This window comes from Ambystoma mexicanum, chromosome 2p (genome assembly GCF_040938575.1).
Source record: "Ambystoma mexicanum isolate Mex_15411 chromosome 2p, UKY_AmexF1_1, whole genome shotgun sequence".
In the NCBI taxonomy this organism is placed as follows: Eukaryota; Metazoa; Chordata; class Amphibia; order Caudata; family Ambystomatidae; genus Ambystoma; species Ambystoma mexicanum.
This window is the reverse complement of record NC_090923.1, coordinates 269,410,616-269,432,411: the sequence shown is the minus strand read 5'-3', so window position 1 is coordinate 269,432,411 and position 21,796 is coordinate 269,410,616.

The window sequence follows — 21,796 nt, the reverse complement described above, 5'->3', positions numbered from 1 at the left end:
GCGGTATTTATTTAGTTACATATGGACACTTCTCAAGTTTTTTAGATCTTCGTATCCATCATTCTTTCGTATCTCATCTAACGACGTTACCCAACATCCTCGACATGTGTTAGTGTGTGTATAACCAATGAAATCCAAAAAACGTAATGAGAACGAAAATAAACCGGAAGATTAAGTGGATAATAAACAAAATTAAATGGGAGGTATACTGGCTAAACAAGGCAAAATGGGTCTCATTAGAATATCAGTGTTGTAAAGTGATTTGTTCTTTTCTTTGAACAGTATAACTATGTCAACGGAGCAGGTGGAGGATATTAATATAATTAGTGGTTCAGGTTTGTAATTACTATAAAAAACCTGAACTAATCATTCTAAATGAGATATGGTTGCGCCAACCATATGTGTATTTATTGCTACTCGGTAAGGTATTAAATGGTCTTCATGTTACATTATAATTATACTTCGAATTTAAAAATTAATTCCCCTTCTGTACCCTTGCATTAAAATCTTGTGGCAAGGTGGAAATACATGAAAATAAGCATTGATGAAGTTAATAGATTTCGCTTTGCAAATGTGAATGCTGTCATGCTCATCATTGTTACACGTAAAATGCAGACGTAAGCCAAACACCTAGGTTGTGTTTATTAAATACTGTGGGGTTACTGATCCCTGCAAAGTCTCCAGTCTTTTCTCTCAATACATAATCATGGCTCACAAAAATGCACATAACAAAGTCAAGGACAGAAAAATTAACAAAGTCAAGGATAGTGAATTGCATCAAGGTTTCATTTAATAATAGGATGTCACCTTATTTGTTTACTAACCTCACTACATCACCAGTATCTGACGAATGTGTTCAGTTAAAACCAACTGGTCAAGACAATTGTTTTTCAGTATAGGTTCTCTTATGGAATGTTATGTGCATTTTTGTCTCTCCTGTTTTTAATTTTTCCAAGTGTTTTGTATCCATGAATTAAAATATGTATTTCTCTATGTTTTCTGTCGCAAATAATTGATCGACATGAAAGGTAGCACGTTGTGCAACTAGACACACCTGGCACATGTGTAGGCGGGTAGCTGTTTTTGTGGTATTCTTGTTGCATTGTAGACTCTCTTGTTATGAGTACATTTCATTACTTAAGTCTCTATATCTAGATAAAACGATAGGTACTTCACACTTTTTTTTATATCAATGACCTGTTTCGTGTGGCGACGAGACCATTTATCTTTATAAAGGTCAGATACCTTAAGGGAGGGAGATGCCATACTTAAACTCTTCAATTAGTTACATACCTCATACAGTTATTCTATGCCCTGCAGGTACAGGAGAGGCCTAAATGGAGTTTAAGTATGGCATCTCCCTCCTTCAAGGTATCTGAGAAGCAGAGGGAGATGATTCCGCTGAAAGAAATTAAATTAAGAAATTCACCCTAAACACGAGACACAGATAAAATGTCAGTGTCAAGCTGTGTATGGGTAGCACACATGAGTTAGCTGACTAGAGATGAGGTTTTTACTGGGTTTTATGGTAAACATATATATTGTTTTATGTTTTTACAGTTCTACATATGGAAAAGAACGTGGACAGTCTACAATAAATCAAATTGAATAGAAGTTGATTATGACCTGATAAAGGCTTCTTCATTCAATCGATGCAAGTTCCTACAATAGGCCAATCTTTAATAGGTGCCAGAATCATAAGTTGTCAATTCATAATCTGAACTATTGATTATAGCTGTTAGGTATTGTGCTATAAGATCTTTATGTATCTCGCCTTGTGCTGTTTTTCCTGTATACAATTAAGAACTTAAAAGGTTTTTCAGAATCCTCATGGGTTTGCCAATTAACATCGAATAAAAGTTAATCACTTCCTTCTGGGCTTTGAAAAATGTCTGTGGAGATGCAGGAATGACACCACTGGTGTAGGAGGATTGAGTTGGTATATGCACCAATACTGACCTTTGGTAAAAGATCCTGTACACGTCTGTGAATTGTGGTCATAGTTGTCACATCCACTCACTAACCTCACATCATGACTAGGGGCCTCATTATGAGGTGGGCGGAATGGGGTGGGCGGGTCAGACCAGACATCCTTTGTAGGTCCCGCAAGGGGACCAGGGAGCTAATAATGGGCCCTCTATTAACGGGCCCGTTATTAGCTCCATCCCCATTCCCATTGAGCCCTATGGGGGCTCGAATAGAAAAGAGGATGGGTTTTTTGAATGAGGAATTACCGGCTCCTCCAAGGTTGGAAGACCAAGTAATTCCTCATTCAAGGATCCCGGACCCGGACACTATTTTGGAGGCAGCCATGGCACTAATAGCACCATGGCTACCTCCAAACTCGTAATGAGGCCCAAGGTGTTTTTAAACATGTAAAGTCCCCAAATTGTTCACATGGTGATCTCCCATTAATTAAACTACAATTCCATTGATATATTGAAATATATAACTTAAACCATACCTGTCATATTTGTTGTCTATGAAACCAATTGAAAGGCGGGCCATATGCAAGCTCCTCCTCTTTATCGAACAGGCCTGAATCATCCAGTGTTCCTATTTTTGCACCACACAAAACCACAGTAGCATGTCTTGTTTCAAATATGTTAAATATGTCTGACTCACAATTGGTTAGAAATGAATGCATCTTATTTTTTCCACGTCTTAAATAACAATTGATTACAACATATATATGACACACATGATTTAAAACTATATGTAAAAGCCAGGAAGCATAAGCCCCCAAACTTGCCTCTATGTTTTGACTGAGCTAGATATAATACTGGAAAGTAAACAGTCTGGTAGAACTCCAGTTCCAGTAGCACCAGGTTTAATGCAGCAAAATCACATTGTAAGCCTTAAACAAATTAATAAAATCAAGAAAATCCACCATTGTATTTAGACCTACTATGTCCCAGACCGATTTTTTCAATCAAGTTAGAAACTGAAATATCAAAACATATCCTACTGGTTTCAAAAGATAAGCTCACATCCCATTTTCACCTCAAAACCACAGTGTGCGATCTGCTGTAAGTCATTCGATCTCCAACATATACAAAATGCCAGTTCCCCAATCGTTCAGACTAATCAGCACCTAAGAGTAATTTTGTGTCACAACAAACTCTTCAGAAAAGCATTATATAAAATAGTGAGCATTCATATACTGCACAACACACAGTCATATTCTCTTTGCACTATAGTGGCAACATCACTTGAAAAAATGTGTCCCTCTTCTAATCTCAGTCTTCAGTGCCTACGCCGTAGTCAGTATGTGACCAGCTTTGTATTGACTGACGTGAATGCAGGACCCATACACCTTAAGGCTTTTATTAGAGTGACAGTGTGGAGGGTGTGTGTGATGAAGCCGTACATTATTGAAATGCACACATTATTGGTATTGACAATGACTAGCAGGGCAAAAGCCATTCTGGTAAAACCAGACATGAATTGGATTTATCATGGTTTGGTGCTGGTAGGAATCTCATTAGGTGGACACCTGCATATTAATTCAACAGACATTACATTTAACTCTGTTCCAGCCATCAACAGCCACTGTTCCTACTACCAACAGATGAGTGTATATGAACGTTTACTTTCTTAGCAAGAATGAACAAAACAGTTACACCGTACAATATGTTCTTTTAATATCTTGTTGGTCAGTAGCAGGTGTTGGTGTGTTACATGTTAATAAAAATGCATGCATTACTGTGCCAACATATTTCATTAGTGGAGAAAGGATATTAGTGAATCCAGAAAGTATTGCAAATCTATCGAGAAAGGCTGTGTTGATATGCATTACAGGGGAGAGTATTTTCCACCTTTCTATTGCAACACGTGATTGTGTAAATGAGTTTAGAGAACATTTTTCTCTGGCAGTTTCAGCTGTCAGCTGCAGGGGCATTTTCTCCTGTTTGGAATATTAGTTCGTTTACTACCCTACTGAGTCAGGTGGGCTCCCCTCATTACTGATGTGCGGATGTCACTGCATGATATGTATCATATACATATACTGTATATTATATACAGTTTAATAATCAGAACCACTTGTAATCTTGTCTGCACCATAAAAGGAGAATAGGATTAAGGAATATGAAACTGGAAAGTGCATTATTGCTGTGGACGGCCTCTATATTCAACTGCTTGTTTTCTTCTGCTGTGAACCATTTGTTTTACACAATCGCAATGTTTAAAGTGGATATCAGAGCTTTCAACAACAATGAAATGGAAGTTCCTTTTCAAACTATGCAGGTAGAAGAAAGAATTAGAGAAAGATCAGGGACATAGTGACACATGTATGGTAGGATATTACAGAAAGAGAAACATATACAAGAGACAAGCACCTTTAAATAGATACAGAAAGATATGTAGATAGATAGATAGATAGATAGATAGATAGATAGATAGATAGATAGATATGTAGATAGATAGATAGATAGATAGATAGATAGATAGATAGATAGATAGATAGATAGATAGATAGATAGATAGATAGGCTTGTTTGTTGTAAAATTCGTGTTTCATCAGTTCCACAAACCTTGTTGCCTCGAAAAGTATACTGTTGCCCAGAAATGTCTATCTGGGCTAAAGACAACATATAGGAAGATACTCACCTATCAATACTCAACACTCAAAACACAATACTCAGTATTTCATATCAATTTGAAAAGATGGACATCGAACAACACACTATCGAGCCATCCTACAACATAGACAACAGACTCAAACCAATATTCACCACTTACCCAGCAATCATATGTGTCTCCCATGCCCATGCACTCGACACTCCCCTGACACCAAAATTGCCAATCAGGGTTCCATTGTCAATGTGTCATCTTTAAGTAATGAATAGAATGACAGGTCTGAATGCTAGATGACCGCAACATCGTGATACGCCAGTTCACAGATGGTACAAAGTTATATCAAAATTACAAGCACACAGAAGATAGTGTTTGCCCTCTCTCATGCCTTGCAACAATTTGAACCTGGATGTCAAGTGCCTGTATAAAGCTTAACCCCACGAAGACTGGATATGTACTCCTGGGCCACCCCATAAAGTAGGAGCCCACTCGATGAAAGGTGCTTAGTTGGATTCAACATGCACTTCACCCACCCAGAACAATCCTTCTGCTTCATTAAGGATAGCAAGCAATCCTTCCAACAGTCCATCACGAGAAAGTCTCAAACAGCTTGGTATCAGATCACTCTACTATGCAAGATCAAGCCATTCCTCACACCACAGGACTTCCGAATGATGGTGAAGTCTAGGGTGATCTCACAAATGGTTCATAGACATAATTTCGAATACAAAATATTCGAAAGTCAAAAAGTCGAAAAAAAAATGTCGAAAAAAAAAATGTCGAATTTTTTTTTAATGACGTTTTTTTTCGAAATGGGGGGGTTCCCCCCAACCCCCCTTTTTTTATTTTTACCTATTTTTTTCACAGAAACTAGAGCCAAAAAAAAAATATCGAAAAAAAAACAATTCGACATTTTTTTTTTCGACATTTTTGATTCGACTTTTTTTACTTTCGAAATTATGTTTTCGAAATTATGACTGGACACCCTCACAAATCACCCCTGATGTTGCTCTCTTTGTTGGGCTTCTGGCTGCTCACCTTGTACCTCTGAAGGCCCACCAGGCTGCGTATTACCTTGTTAAGGGCTCTAGGATATTTAACCACATCACACCACCTTTCACAAATTACACAGGCTCCCCATTTTGTCTAGGATGTGGATCAAAAGTGTGTGCCTCAACTACAAGGTAACTACTGCAGGTATGGCACCATACCTATTGACCAAACATAATAAATCAATCACACACAGACAGCACAGAGTAATAATATCACCTGACTAGAAAGTAGAATGGCTCACATGTTGAAAACTCAAAAACATGCCTTCTCATGCCATGCTCTGGTACTCTGTATTCCCACACAATAGTCCAGACTGCTACACATCTCCTAGAGTTTAGGAAATCACCAAACATCTGTATCACTGGAACACCCAATGTGTCCTAGTTTCTGGCTCTCATCTGCACACCCCATCCATACATTATTGTTTGCTTGATGAATTGTAAAATTATTGCTGCTGATGTTTTGGTCTATGGGGGTCGTTATTAGTTTGGCGGTGCAGGAAATGTGGCGGTAAAAGTGGTGGTAATTCTGTGAGTGCCTCTTTTCCCGCACCACCAAACTACAAGTCTTCCGGTGGGGGTTACCTGATTTACCCCCAGCCAAGAGTTGGAGGTAAATCAGACTCCTACTGGCAAAAAACACCAGCATTACCCACACCGGTAGTGCCGGTAATATCAGCAAGGAAGGACCAATGTTGCTGTCACCTGTAATATCCCTGTGATATTGGGTATCAGGCGCCAGTAATGGAAGGTATGTTTGCTGGTAACCTGCTGGAATTACCAGCGGGATACCGGAAAACTCATAATGAACCCCCGTAGATGTGTACATTGCTCTGTTGTTCCAAAGCTAGATTTGTGCTATGAAAATATATGATGAGAAAAATAACAAAAATACAAAAAATAATAATAACATAGCCTTTCGTGTTATGCTCTACCACACAATTCTTCCCTAGCTTCTGGTCTGACACAACCTAATAAAGATACCCAACCACTCCTCAAGAATGTTCACTTTTGATTCAATGGAAGTAAACTCCATCCTTGACTGTCATGTCTGATCCCTCAGAGAATGTCAATGCCCAAACTGAGAACAGCAACGCCGTAGCAATACTGAAACTTCATTGAACAAACTTAAGTCCTCCCTCTGGTAAAGACAAACTCACTAGCAGCACAGGTGCTATACACAGACGAGAACATTTCTCACAAAAATCCTACCACCAAGAAGAAGACCTCATCACCTTAGGAACCTCAGTGCCACATACAGGAGACTATTCACGAACATCCAAAGCAAATTACTACAAAACAACCATCATGGAAAAATATAAAAATGACCAGGGAGCTTGTGCATGCTAGACTTCAAATAATTCAGAAAAGCGTGGTTAGGGCAATTGTAGGACTTACAAAATTTGATCATTTATCAGAGGCAAGAAACAACTTCACTGGCTCCCGGTGAGGCCATAATAGAACATTTCATGCTGATAATATACTTTAAATGTCTTGATGGATCCAACCCACAGTACCTTGCTGAAACCATAAAAAGGAAACATTTGCTGAAAACTCTCAGATCAAACAATACCAACCTGTTGGCGGTGCTCAGATCTAAGCTGACTCAGGTCAGCAACAGTGCCATCTTTGCAGCAGAAAAGGACGCACAAGGAAAGGAGGGCAACACAATTCTAGAGTACAATATCTTTAGTTCTTACCTTCTTTTCCATTACAACAGCAGTCTTTAGGGGGAAATCATGTGTCACCATGTACACTATTAACACTATATACAGTCGTGCCCTCCCTGAGCAGCTGCATTGCCAAAAGAAATCACAAAATATATAAAAGAGTAATTTAAAAATATACAAAATGTTAACAATTAAATTAAGTCTTAAAAAATATACAGTGCACTGTAAAACTATTTATGAAAGCCTTAGCTGGGAGACAGCCTGGCCAGGGCTGTCACAAGATCCTTGCTGCAGTAGTTCTTTCTCTACCCTGCTTTATGCAAGTTCCTAAATGGCAGGAGGTTCTTTTGGTAGGCATACATCTGCAGTAGCGAGTGGTGTCCCCAAAATCCTTCTTATGGCTGGGCTACATATGTTAAGTGCAGCCCAGCACTCACCAGCAGTGTGCAGAAGTCCCTTTGATTATTTTGGCCGGGCTGGGTATGCCAAGTGCGGAACTCAGCATTAACTGTGGCAATGGCTGGCCCCAATGTCCTAACTCAACCCAGGCTGCATCTGCCAGCAGTGGAATGTGGAGTCTGTGTGGGCCTGGCAGGGGAAGGACCCATTTTTCAATTAACACACCCCTGGAGGTGGTGGTGACAATGGGTCACTCCCTGCTGTGAGAGCACCAGTAAATATGTAACCCCCTCCATTGACAGGATTCTTTGGGGAGGTGGCAGTGAGGAAAGCCTCTCCCATCCCTGTCAGTGCACTGCCTTCAGATTAGCCTGTGCAGAGGCAACGATTTCTTTTTAAAGCTGAGTGGTTAGCAGAGCATTGGTCTCATTCTGATTAGTGAGGGTTGAGACTTTCATTATTAACAGTGCTCACGCAGAGCTAAACCATGTTTCTTTTTACAGTAATGGATTCATCCAGGAGGCATGCCTGGGGCTCTATTAGGACAAACATAAAATCAGATAGCGCCTCCTCTGCAGGCCTACGGAAGGACAAGCACAACCGAGGTTGGGGGGTGTTTACAATATTTACATATTTGGTTCCCTCTAGAATGCAAGTCTACCTGACCAGGATGTGATGTGTATATCAGCAGTATCCCTTTTCATGACATGAGAGGTGATATCTCCTGGAAGCCCCATGTAGGTGAGATTGTTCCCTACAAACAGGATGTTTGCACTTCTCTCAACTAGCCCACACATGAATGGCGTGGGTTTACAAAGCCACATGGAACTACCCTGGACAAAGGAGGATTGTCAGCTTGTAAAGACAAATAATGTGCCCAGAAATATATTTCAGGGTGTTCAGCATTCAGACATGGAAATCATCTGGTTCAGTACATCCATTGATCCTGCAGTTCACGGTTTGACTCCACTGAGGCCGAACAATTCGACAGGGGGTAAAACAATGCAGTTGAATGAGGGAAAGTAGGTGTGCTTGCCAATGGGCTGGCCTTCAGCTGCAAGAATGGATCATGGTGGAGTAGCTCATCACAAAATACCATCAGTCTACCACTTCTTCTTTTATTATTCATATTATTATTCATACTGTTATTATTATTATTATTACTATTATTATCATTGTATTTATTGGGCGCAGACCTAGGAATGAGAAGCAACACAACGCTTTACTGAGGTATACAACAATACAGATACATAACAGAGTGCTTTACAGAGGTGTACAGCAGTACAGATGCATAATGCATCGCTTTTCAGAGGTAACAAGAGAAAACATTCTTGTTAGCATTAGCAGTAGCTGCTGAATTCCTCATTGACATGTTATTTTTAGAGTGAAATTAACAAACAGGTGAGCTGGCAGCAAATTACATATAATGATTGTTAGGTGCAATGACGTTTTATGACCATGAATTTTTTCAAAAGACAGTGTTTACTAATAAAGATTGAGATATAGATAACACTAGACAGAGATAAGCACAGTCTGTGATAATACTGTCACATTAGACAATTCCTTCATTTGCTGTATGCCTGTCCTTTGACCCCAGGAGTGTTTCTTTTTCAAGTAAGTATATTTTCTGGACTTGTCCGGAGCTGGAGGGAGCTCCTCCTGCAATCTTTCCCCTGTCTACGTGGCTCATTGTACTGACTCATTGTTACCCCTGCATTTCAAGACCATGTCTATTTCGCCCCTACAGTTCACCGGTAGCACCCCAGATCTCCCGGCCCTGGATGTATCCACCTACCAGATTGCATTCTGAATTTCCTTTTCCTTCCTCTCTAGCCTAATTGCAACCTGCATCTTCCTACCCCTTGATATGTCCACTTGCCTTACATTCTCATTTTACTTCGACTTCACACTCTCTTTCTCTCCTCACATCTCTGAAGTCTCCAAGAATTCACACTACCAGCTGCACCTCCTCAGAGGTATTCTTCCCTTCCTCTCCTTCCCCCAGAAGCTCACTGTCTCCAGAGCTTTGGTTCTCTATAGGCTGGACTATTGCAACAGTCTCTTTCTAAATCTTCCTGCTTCTACTCTACGCCCTCTGAAATTCATCCAGAACAGGACTGCAAGACTTGTCCTTGGCCTCAAGCCCAGGGATCGTATCTCTCCAGGACTGAAATCTCTGCACTGGCTCCCAATGTCTGCGAGGATTAAGTTAAAAACTCTCTGCATTACCCACAAGGCTTTCTGGGGCCTCGGGCCACAATACCTTCAACTCTCTCTTCCTAAATATCTTCCCTCCTAAGCTCTTTGTTTATCCGCCTCCAACTTGCTCAGGGTCAGTCGCTTCTCCAAGCAACAAGTTGGTGGTAGATCTCTCTTTTCGGCTGGGGCCTGCCTCTGGAACAGCCTCCCTGCCTCCCTGAAACTTGAGGAGAACCATCTTCGGTTCTGGAAGCACCTTAAAACCTTCCTCTTTGCTTCTGCTTTCTCTCCCCCTCTCCCCTGCTGAAGTCCCGGCTGATACTGAGACTGCACTGGTTACCTGGCCACCCATCTGATCTCGGGACCAAGCCCTGCCAGTTGCATGCCTGCATTGCCTCCCGGGCAACCCCAGGACCTGGGGACTGTTTTCTGTATCCCTACAGTCCCCCCACCAGCACTTATGTTTGCACTCACCCTGCACTTGCCACCAGCTGGCCGTTCTTTTATTTATCTTGTTATTTTACTATCCCATGTACTGCACTATCCCCCCACACTTTCCTGTTCTCCCTTCCCCTGCACTTGTGCGATCTGAATGGACTAGTAAGATCGTTGTCTGTCTTCCCTCTGTTCCCTCTCCCTTGCCTTGTCGCGCCTTGAAACACTTGTGTATAGGCGCGTTATAAATGCCACATCATATCATATCATACTTCTTACTCTCCTGCTATCAATGCCTAACTCATAATTCCTTCAAGTGTGCCTTTCAATCCTTAGCAAATTCAAATGTTGATGTGCCTTCATACATGCACCCTACATTTTGTACTGTATGTGTGCATTTCGGCAACAACAAATGTAGGTGTGCCTTCATACATACACCCTCCATTTTGTCCTGCATCTGTGCTTTTCGGTAAAAATTAATGTAGGTGTGCTTTCATACCTGCACCCTCCATAATCTGTGCTTTTTGGAAAAATATAATTTAGGTTTGCTTTCATACCTGCACCATCCATTTTGTCCTATTCTGTGCTTTTTGGAAACTCCACATCTAGATGTGCTTTTAAAATCACAACATCCTTCATTGTGTGCTGTACTTGCGCCTTTTATGGTATTTTAGATCTAAGATGTTTCAATCTGTGCACCCACGGTCTTCCTTTGAACACCTCCTCCTCTGTGCCTGCCTGGCTGCTCAGCCACTTGGTGAGTTCTCGTGCACTGTGCATCACCCTTGGCTCAAACCCTCTATTCACCTGGCACTCTCCATTTCTCCTATCTATTCCAACTGCTATTCTATCACTTATCCTACCTCGCTCACAAAGTCTTGAAGAAAAAAGCCGAAAAAGCTCTACCAGACTCTAACCCAGTTCTACCCATTGCTGACACTTATGTCAATGCCATTTCAAGACAGAAATTCAGAGACATCCTCTACATTGTCCCCTCTCCTGTTCTATGGGCCCCACATCTGGTCTCCATTCTTTCTCCTTTCGCCTCCTCAACCATTAATGGTGGCACTAGGTGGAAAGTTCTACTTCCATACTTCTCAGAGTTTAGGTGCATCATCAATGTCTGTCACAATGGCACTATCATGACCCAAGGTTCTCAATCTGCTCTTCTCATTCTTGACCGGCACCTGCCTTCTCTCATAAAATCCCACCCTTCTCCTGCCACCTTTCTTCCCTACCCCTCACTTCTCCATCACCACCGATAGGAGTACCACACCCCTCGATCCCCCTCTGAAAACCTTCTAAGGTGGTAACCAGCTTCACTTAGCTACTCGGAATGCTCGTCTGCTATGAAACACTCCTCTGACATCTGTCTCCTTCTCGAAGACCTTGACATGGACATCGTCACTCTCAACGAGACGGGGTTCAATGCCAGCTCTGTCACTGTTCTTGACACTATCCTGCCTAAGGGCTACACCATCCTCTCCAAACCCAGACCCATCAGGAGTGGACTTGTAGTGGCCCTGATCTTCCCTGATTGGATCTCTGCTTCCATCTATAGGCTGGGGGCCTTCCCTTCACCTCTCGCTCACCCTGGCTACTATCTACCAACCCCCTCGCTCGATCGCCCTCTTCCGCTCTGAATGGACCAACCTTGCATCATTCCGTTCAACCTCTTCTTCCAACTCCTCCTCCTTGGTAACTTCAACTTCCACCTCGACTCTCTTGAATCATCCACCTCTGAGTTCTGGGTCCTCTTTGACTCCCGCTCTCTCACTATTCTTCCTTCCAGCCCGACTCACTCTACCAACCACACTCTTGATGCCCTCATCTCTGGTGACATCCCTATCTCTAATCAGGTCACCACCCCCAACTTCTGGTCTGACCATGCTCTACTTTCTTCCTACCTGGGTCCCCTTGACCCACTATTGCAATTTTATTTGCAATTTTTTGTTTGTAAAGCGCTTATACACAAGTGAAGTTCTTCAAAGAGCTTCAAGGCGGGAAGGGAACAAGGGAATATAGTTATCATTCTTAGTCCTTGAAGATTCCAAAAGAGCAAACAATTAATTAGCATACTTATAGATTATCCAAAATAATGGCATTAAAGCCGCATTAAACATCCCCAGGAACCACCACATTTCTGACACCAGGCAGGGCCTTCGCTGGCTTCCAGTATCACAAAGAGTTTCAATCAAAATACTTGCTTTGACGCACAGATGCCTCGCCAACCAAGCGCCCATCTAGCTGGCCTGCAGATTTGCCTACCACACTTCCAACAGACCTCTCAGAACTGCCCAGGCCAATTGCCTCTCCATTCCTCACTTTAAGTTACAAAGATCAAGTGGGGTTAGCTTCCCAGTCCTCGCTGTGAAACTATGGAACTCACTCCCAAACCCTCTAAGAGATGAACCCTCGTTTCTTGCCTTCAAGAAAAAGGCCTAAGTATGGCTGTCTGCCCAAGACCTTTGCCGGCACTAACATGCCCTTTAGCCTCCGCTCGTTTTCTCTGCCTCAATGCATAAAGTTGCTTGTGTATATACCCTGTAATTAACTGTTACATATTTACTTGTACTTATTTTGTGCTTGGTGATTGGCCCTGCTTATCACTGCCTTTTTGTTCGTCTGACTGTAGAACCTGTATATGACTGTAAATTATGTTTCTTCCTTATACTGCATATTACCCTGTATGTTATGCTCATGTCAAGTTGTCATGTAACCTAAGTGATGCGCCCGGATGCCCCAGGGCCATGTGTGCTATATAAATAAAATACAAAATACAAATACTAGAACAGAGGAATTTCTGCTAGCGCAAGTGCATGACAGGAAGGAATGAGTGAAGGGGGGGAGAAGGAAAAGAGCATACAGAGAACTACTGTATTAGGCCTGGCGACATTTAGAATGATTGGTGGTTGGTCATCACTAATGCGCCTAGGCACAAGTATTTCAGGTGCAACCAAGCTAGGGAGGGGAGACAGAGGGAGAACAGGATAGAAAACCTTGCTAGGCCTAGTACATTCATGGTTGTGTTCGTGCACAGACAGGAAGTTCAAGGGAGGGGAAGGGGGGAAGAGTGTCCAGTCCGGCAGGGGCCTGGTTAAGTTCAGAGTGGTTACCCTTCTCATGGAACGTATTCCGAGTGCAGTAGTGTCAAGCAGAGTGCAGAGGCCTGGAGGCAAGTGCAGGACTGGCGGGAGAGCATGAGTCCTGCGAGGCTCTGGAGGTTCACCAGGCAACCAGTCAGAAAACAAACTGAGCAGTTGGGGAGGAGAGAAAAGGAGGGAAGCAGGAGGGAAGAGAAAGGAGGTTAGTCGGGGAGAAGGTGAGAGAAAGATGAAGAGTCGAGGAAGGTCTTGATGTGTTTCGGAACTTAAGGAGGTCCGGCTCAAGACGGAGAGAGGCAGGGAGGTTGTTCCAGAGGGAGGAACCTGCAGAGGAAAAGGAACTACCTCCAAATCTCTGATTAGAAAAACGGCTCACCCATAGAGGGTTGGAGGAGGTGGAGTGGAGCGCTCTGGAAGGGGAGTATTTAGGAAGAGGGCGTTGTAGATAGTACAGGCCCTGGCTCCAGAAAGCCTTGTGCACTATGCAGAGGGAAGCGAACTTGATCCTTTCAGCCATGGGCAGCCAGTGGAGGGATTTCAGTGCAAGAGGGATGTGGTCCCTGGGCTCGAGGCCAAATATATGTCTTGTGGTTCTGTTCTGGGATAAGTTGAAGCGGTCGGAGAGTAGAAGTAGGAAAATTGAGAAAGAGACTGTTGCAGTAGTACAGTCTGGAGACAACCAGAGCACTGGAGAGGAGATGGTGATCCTCTGGGAAAAGGTGAGAAAAGGTAGAATGCCTCTGAGGAGTTGGAAATGGTTGTGGGACTTTGGGAGATGTCCGAGATGTGAGAGGAGAAGTAGAGAGTAGAGTCAAAGAAGAAGAGCAGATTTTTTGCCTCAGTGGCGAGTACGATTGCAGGACCAAGGGAGGCCGGCCAGAGTGAAAGTGGGAAAGCGGGAGCAGGGGTCCCCATGAGGATGATCTCAGTCTTACTGGTGTTAAGGCAGAGATCCTTAGCAGCACACCATGACTGAATTGCAGACAGACAGGCAGGAATGAGTGAGGAGGAGGAAGAGGGTACCCGGAAAGAGAGCAGGATGTCATCTGCATAACACTGAAAGTTGGAGGCAAAGGCAGAGATCTTTTGGGCCAAAGGGGCCATGTAGACATTGAAACACCAGGGGGATAGATTACATCCCAGGGGGACACCGCAAGAATAGAGGATGATAGTGGAGAGGGAAAGGACCCAAGTTCCACCTGGGAAGGACAGTCAGATAGAAAGGACACTAGCAATGCCAGGACCTGATCAGTGATGCCCGAGGTATTACAGAGATGGGAGATCAGGATGCTGTGGATTACCGTATTGAAAGCAGAGGAGAGGTCAAGAAGAATGAGGACAGAGGGAGAGTACTAGTCAAGGTTTGAAATCAGATCTTCAGGGGTGTTCAGAACAGCTGTTTCCACGCCTCTGGATGCTCTAAAGCCAGACTAATGTTCAAGGAGACAACCAACAGATTCAGTGTGGAGGGTAAACTGAGAGATTGCCAACTTCTCTAGGAGTTTGCCCAAGAAAGGAGTGATAGATATCGGGCATTAGTTTGCCAGAGTAGACGGTTTGGCAGAGGGTCCCTTGAGCAGAGGGTGCACAAGTTAATGTTTCAGAAAGGTGGGGAAAACTCCAGTGCTGAAGGAGAGATTTCAGAGGTCTGCCATTGCTGGAGCTAGAGATTCAATGTTGTCCTTGATGGTTTTGGAGGGGCATGGGTTTACCTGTTTGGAAGAGGCTTTCATATGCCGGACTTGTCAAGATACCTCCTCAGGAGTGACAGGGGAGAGGGAGGAGAGAAGAGGGGCATGGTGGGGGCGGCCGAGGGGGGTTCAACGATGAAGGTGCAGGAGTGTGTGCAGAGGAGGGAGAGGACAGGATGTCCTGTGTTTTGGCAATGAAGTGTGTAGCCAGGTACGTGCAAAGGGCCTGGGTGAAAGCAATAGAGGATTAGGAGAAGTAGGGTTGGACAGTTCCTTTTAGACTTTGAAAAGTTCAGCCATGTTTTTGGATGCTGCAGAGATGCAGGCTTGAATATGTACCCTTTTCTTGGAGCGAATGCTGAGTCTATATTGTCTTCGCAGAAGGTGGCAGGCCAGTTTGTCAGAGGGTGCGCCTGAAGATCACCATTTCTATTGCGCTGCCCTGCACTTGTGTTTAAGGTCAGCCAGTCAGAGTCGTACCAAGAGTTGCACTTTTTGGCAGGCTTCATTCGAACCCTCATGACAGGGGCAAGGATATCGAGAGTGTTGGAGATGGAAAGGTGAAAATTAGAGGGGGCTGTATCATTATAGGAGTCAGCCGCAAGAGTAGGAGGAGGAGAGTAGTTGGAGACAAAGGCAGCCACTGACACTTTTTTCATGGGTCGGGTGACCTTGAAGGTGGGAGGCACTGTAGGGTGTGGCAGTGCTAAAGGAGAAGAACGCTTCAAGTCCAGAGGGGAGAAGAGAGTGATCAGTCAATGAGAGTGAGGTAGTGAGAGAGATAGAGAGCTGTCTGTCGAGATGAGAGCATCCAAGGTGTAGCCAGCACTGTACATTGGACCAGAGGGTAGAATGGAGAAAGAGGGAGTCGCATAGGTTGTGAAAAGTTCCTGAAGAGTCCGGAGAGTCAAGATGGATGTTAAGATCCCCCAGCAGGAGGAGGAGGAAAGGAGACAAGCTGCCAGGTCAGCCAATTCCGAGAGGAAGAGGGTGGACTGGCCCAGCGGTTGATAGAGGGTGGCCAGAGTAAGAGAGGAGACAGGAGAGAACGCCTGCAGACCAGGCATTAGAAGGAGGAAAAGGCCGGTGGAAACAGGGATCCACTCTGGAAAGATCAGGGCAACTCCTCCTAGCCTGTTTAGCCTGGGCTCAGGGAGGATCGTGTAACCTTCAGAGAGAAGTGTGTCACAAGTCATGACAGAGCTGTCCTTAAACCAGGTCCCAGTGAGGGCAAGAACATCAAGGTCCAGGTTTTCATGGAGGTGGAAGATGTCTGGGGAGTGCTTGACTGTGGAGTGAGATTTAAGCGTGGAAAAATGGAGCAGATTGCCATTTTTTAAGGACTTACGGGTGGAGTGCAGGGATCAGAAGTCCCCCCATGAGCAGCGGGACAGTGGTAGATGGCAAGGGAGCCCCAGATGCATTGGCAGTGGGTGGCAAGGACACAAGCGTGGAAGAGGCTGACAAGGTTGTCAGTGCAGAGAGTGTGGACAAGGGAGCCAGGATAGTAGAATATCTCAGAAGTGTCAATGTAAGAGAGGCAATTTGATCAGATGGCGGCAAGCTAGCAAAGATGTGCCTAGCAGGCAAGGGGGCTAGAGAGGCCATGGATGCAGTTGGCAAGGGAGCCAGTGAGGTGCAAGTGGGAAAGTTGATAAGATGAGGGAGGAGCCTATCAAAATGCATGAGGTTGGGTTGAGGCCCTTGTACCAAGACAGTGCCATTCAAATAGAAATGTATGATGACCATGGAGAACAAGGAGAAGGCTACAAAAAGCTCCGAGCAGGTTGCACCATTGATGTGTGAAGAAGAGTAGGGCGAGAGCAGAGTGACAGTATACAGTGTCCATAAATCGGGAGAAGGAACGACAAAGAGGATGTTGTTGAGAGTCTCTCTGGCAAATGTGCTGACCTAGGTGTCAGCGATAGGAAGGCCTGGGATGAAGCCAAGTGTGTCCTTCTTAAGTGTCTACCTGCCAGACTTATTGAGCTGTAAATGATATGAGATAGAGAAGCAGTTAGAGAAGATAGGAGAGATAGAAAGTGCCATTGCGATGGGGCACAGGTTGTGATGCACTTAACCAGGCTGAGCAGCTGAGGCACAGGGGAGGGAGTTGACAGGAGGGCACAAGCGCCCAAAGGAAGACCACAATAAGAAAACGCAGTGGGAGCTAAGGGGGGCAGGGAGGTACAAGGGAACAATAAATAGAAACAGTTCAGAGGGCAAGCGAGTAATTTGGATTTCTTACGAGCAGGGCATAAAAATGCAGGATGCGAGCTTACCTAAATTTTATTTTTTAAACTAACAGTCACAAACAATTCAGGATGAAAGCACACCTAAATGTGACTATTAACTAGCAGTCACAAACAATATCTGAGCCACCCCTGCACTGCCAAACTACTTTGCCGTCATTAGACCAATGTAGCGAGTGTCAGTTGCTGCTTTTGCCTTTACCTTCATACCCCCACCGACCCCTGCACTGGACTCTCCTTCTGACTCTGTCCTTGCTAATCTGCATCTTGACATCTCCCACACTCTCAACATCCTTGGCCCTGCCATGAGGATCCATCTAAAACCTGACACAAAGAACAACAGCTACTAAGACTCTGATCTAGCATCTCTGAAACACAAGTGCAAAGATGCTGCACAGAAGTGGCAGACCTTGGGCTCATCCTCTGACAAACTGGCCTGCTTTCTGCTCCAAAGGCAATATCGCTACTCCATCCACTACAAAAAGTGGGCCCACATCCAAGCCTGCATCACTGGAGTCTTTAACAGTACGGCCAAACTTTTCAAAATCTACAAGGAACTTGCCAATCCACTTGCAGTCTCCACCCCTCTCCTTCCTTCCCAGGCTCTCTGCACCCCCTTGGGTGGACTACTGCAACAGCCTCGTCCTCAATCTGCCTAACTCCTCCTTTCATCCCCTAATCCAGAACAGGATAACAAGGCTTATCCTGGCCCTCAAGCCCAGTGACCACATCTCTGCAGTCCAAAAATCTATCCACTGGCTCCCAGTTGCTGTGAGGATCAACTTCAAAACCCTCTGCATCATCCACAAGGCTTTCTGTGGCCTGGGGCCGTGCTACAAACACCTCTCGCTCCCTAAATACCTCCCCCTAGAACCCTTCGATCATCTAGCTCTAACTCTCTACAGATCAGACACTTTTCCAAGCAGAGCGTGGGGGGTGGATCTCCCTATTCAGCAGGTGCATCCCTCCGTAATAGCCTCCCTGCCACTCTCAAACTTGATCTGGATCTCCGTAAGTTCCAGAACCTTCTCAAGACATTCATTTTCTCATCTTCCTTCCCTCTCTCCCTCACCTGTTAATTTCCCCCATTCTGCCTTTTGACTGGCTGCCTGGTTCCTTCAGAGTTTTACCGGGCACCAGGCCCCACAAGTCCAGTCTACCCATGCAACCATTCTCCACTTACCCCTCCCAAACTGCACTTACTCTTGCAGGCCCTCCCCCACACTAGCCTGTCTGGGCCTGCACCTGTGTAGAGCTTCCAACGCCTTACCTTACACTTAACTCATGGACCTTCCTTCCCCTGTACTCTCTGATTTTCCCTGGCTCTATCCACCTGGCCCCCTGGCACTTGTTTTTTCTCACAGGCCCTTCTGCCCTGACTGGCACTTCCCCCTCTCCCCTCTACCCTGCACTTCTCTTATCACACTCAAACAATTACAATGTCACAAGACCTAATAGGATCGTTCTTGTTTTGTCCTCTCTACTCCTCCCACACTCTTGTCTTGTTGTGCCTGGAAACTCATTGTGTATAGGCGCATTATAAATACCCAACCAACAAACAAACAAATACATCAATCAATCAATCAATCAATCAATCAATCTGGCTTGGAAGTTTAGACTTGCACTGCAGAGATGACAAGATGACATGCTATGGAAAGAGATCAGGGGGCATGCTTGGGACAAAAATCAAATCAGACTCAAGTCTCTGGATGCAGCTGAAGCTGTTATATCTTTAAGCAAGCATTCACAAATGTAAACATATGCACACACAATGAGTTTAGGGGTAGTGTATACTGTTTTGTCTAATATTTAAAAACATGACAGTCTGGAAAAGAAAATTAAAAAAATGGACTTGCCTTGCTGCTGTCCGGCTTGCTGGGTTGTGGAATGCTTTGTGACTTTCAGCTGACTGCACACAAACCTTTAGGGCTCAGGCTTGGGTGTGCCCTGGGCCTGGTAGACAACCCGGCCACTCAAGCCCTAGGAATGTGTTCGTGTTACAGTTTACATTCTTGCAAATTGTTTGTCCACAAACACATTACTAGGCTTGAATGAGAGCAGCTAAACAATGCAATCACAATCACGCACACTGTGCAAAGAAAGGAAAAGGTCTGTTTCTCCTGAAGGTGTTGGGCAGTGGAGATGCAAAATATGTCCTCTACTTGCTCTCACCCCAAACCTCGCTCACCTGCTCTTCATAGACATTCCACTGTGAAGATACATACAAGGACAATTGTGAAAAAGAACTCCACAAAGTGAATTCATGTATCACCATAGTGAAACGTTTGAGTTCAGTGCAGGATGGACCCTTCTTTTGTATATTGGCAACCCCTGCTTAGTTTCATAGGCAAGTGTCTAGCATGCCTAGCTAGTTGTAAAACCGGCCCTGATTCTGCTGCCACTCCTTCTTTCTTGAACTTCTTCTTACTTTCTTCACTTGCCTTTTTTAGGCTTTTCTATTTGTGCCCGCCTCTCTTCTGCCTGACCTTTTCTACTCCTGCATTCAATTTTCTTTATCCTCCACCTCCTTCTATCTGCCCTAACTATTTCCCCCTCCTCTTCCTTCTTCTCCCATTCCACCCCACTCCTTTCAATTCCTACTGCAATACACCTCTCGTTCGATGCTCTCCTACTTCCTATTTCAAACACCTTGCTACTCTACCATACTATACTCTGTATATAACCCCTTGCAACTCTGCACTCGGTCTTCTTACATCCACATATCCCATTTGCTGTCTTCACACACCACAAGCAGGGCTCACATACTCCTCCAAATACATAATGCAGCTTGTGGATTTGCAGTTTGGTGGGTCCATTGTTCTCTAGCTATTGGGTCTCCCTAGGTCTTTTTAATTCTTAGGGTTCTCAGATGGTTAGAGGATCCCCTACAAACATGGTGTGTGATGATATGGGAGACCTGGAATATCACTTTCTTTGCATGCGCCACTTAGTGGCTGGCAGGCCCCAGCCCTAAGGGTCACCCCATCTCATCCCCTAAACTCAAGCCCATGTCTTCATCAAAATATATAGTTAACTATGTGTTGCTGACATCCTTAATGGTCCCACAAATGTATGTCCCTCATCCTCCTCTTCCAACCTCTCTTACCTCCTATTATGTATATTAATTGTGTTCAACCCTTCATCTCTACCGCTCTTTTTGGGCTTCTTCCCATTTGCCCTGTTTCTAATCTGTGTTGATCCTTCTTGTGTGATTTTTTAACAATTTGTAATGTTTATATGACTAAAATGTTGGCAATCAGATAGGATGAGTTCAGCATTGATATTTAATGCAGAACAGTAGATAACTTTATATAGAATGCAACATCTTTGCTTACTGTGTATGGCCCATTACGAAGTGCCGGTTTATATGCAAAATCTTGGAAAAAGTAGTTGCTAGCAATTACTCAAAATAATCAAACAACTCCACGTCCCAAATGACTATCAGTAAGGCTTCTGCCCAAAGTGTAGTATAGAGACAGCCACCATCCAATTGGTGGATGATGCTCTCCAAATCATGGATAATTGTCACTCATGTCACCTCGTCCTCATTGACCTCTCGGCTGCATTCAAAACCATCAACCACCACATCCTTCTCTCCCTCCTTGCTGTCAGGATGGGATTCTCTGTCAATGTCCTGAATTGGTTTACTTCCCACCTCTCAGGCAGAGTCCAGATTAACTTGTTTTGTTGCATTCTATCAAACTCCAGGTCACCTGCAGTGTCCCCCAAAGTTCCATCCTCTCACCAATCAATTTTAAGCTTTGCATGGAGCCTCTGAGCACTGTCCTCAAATATCCCAATAAAGCCATCCTCCAATAGGCAGACCATACTCTATTGTACATGAGAGTAAATTGTGTGCAGGGCACATTACTCTCTCTTATTACCTAGCCTCATCCAGTCCTGGATGTCGACTGCCTACCTCAAACTAAGCCCATCCAAGACTAAATTTGTCCTCATCGGTTCAACCCACTAAAAAAACACTTTTTCAACGATTGATCAATGATATACACCTAGAAGGATTTGATCCACAACTCTCAGACTCAGCAAAATCCTTGGGATTCACCATTGATAGCTATCTTTCCTTCCAGAAACACATAGCCAGGAATGCCCAAATAGCCTGGCTCAGAATCTGTACCCTTTGAAAAATCAAACCCTTCATTCTGCCGCAGGACTTCCAGACATAGTGAAAGCCTTTTGGTCTTGCACATTGATGGGGGAAATGGTCTCTTGACAGGGCTCCCAGCTGCTCACTTGGCTGCACTAAAAGCAGCACACCACACTGCAACACGTCTTATTATGGGAGCATGGAAATTTGACTGAATTAACCCATCCTACGCAAACTACATTGTCCATTGGCAAACTACACAACAAGCCAGGATACTATTCAAGACTGCCTGTATCATCTACAAAACAGTCA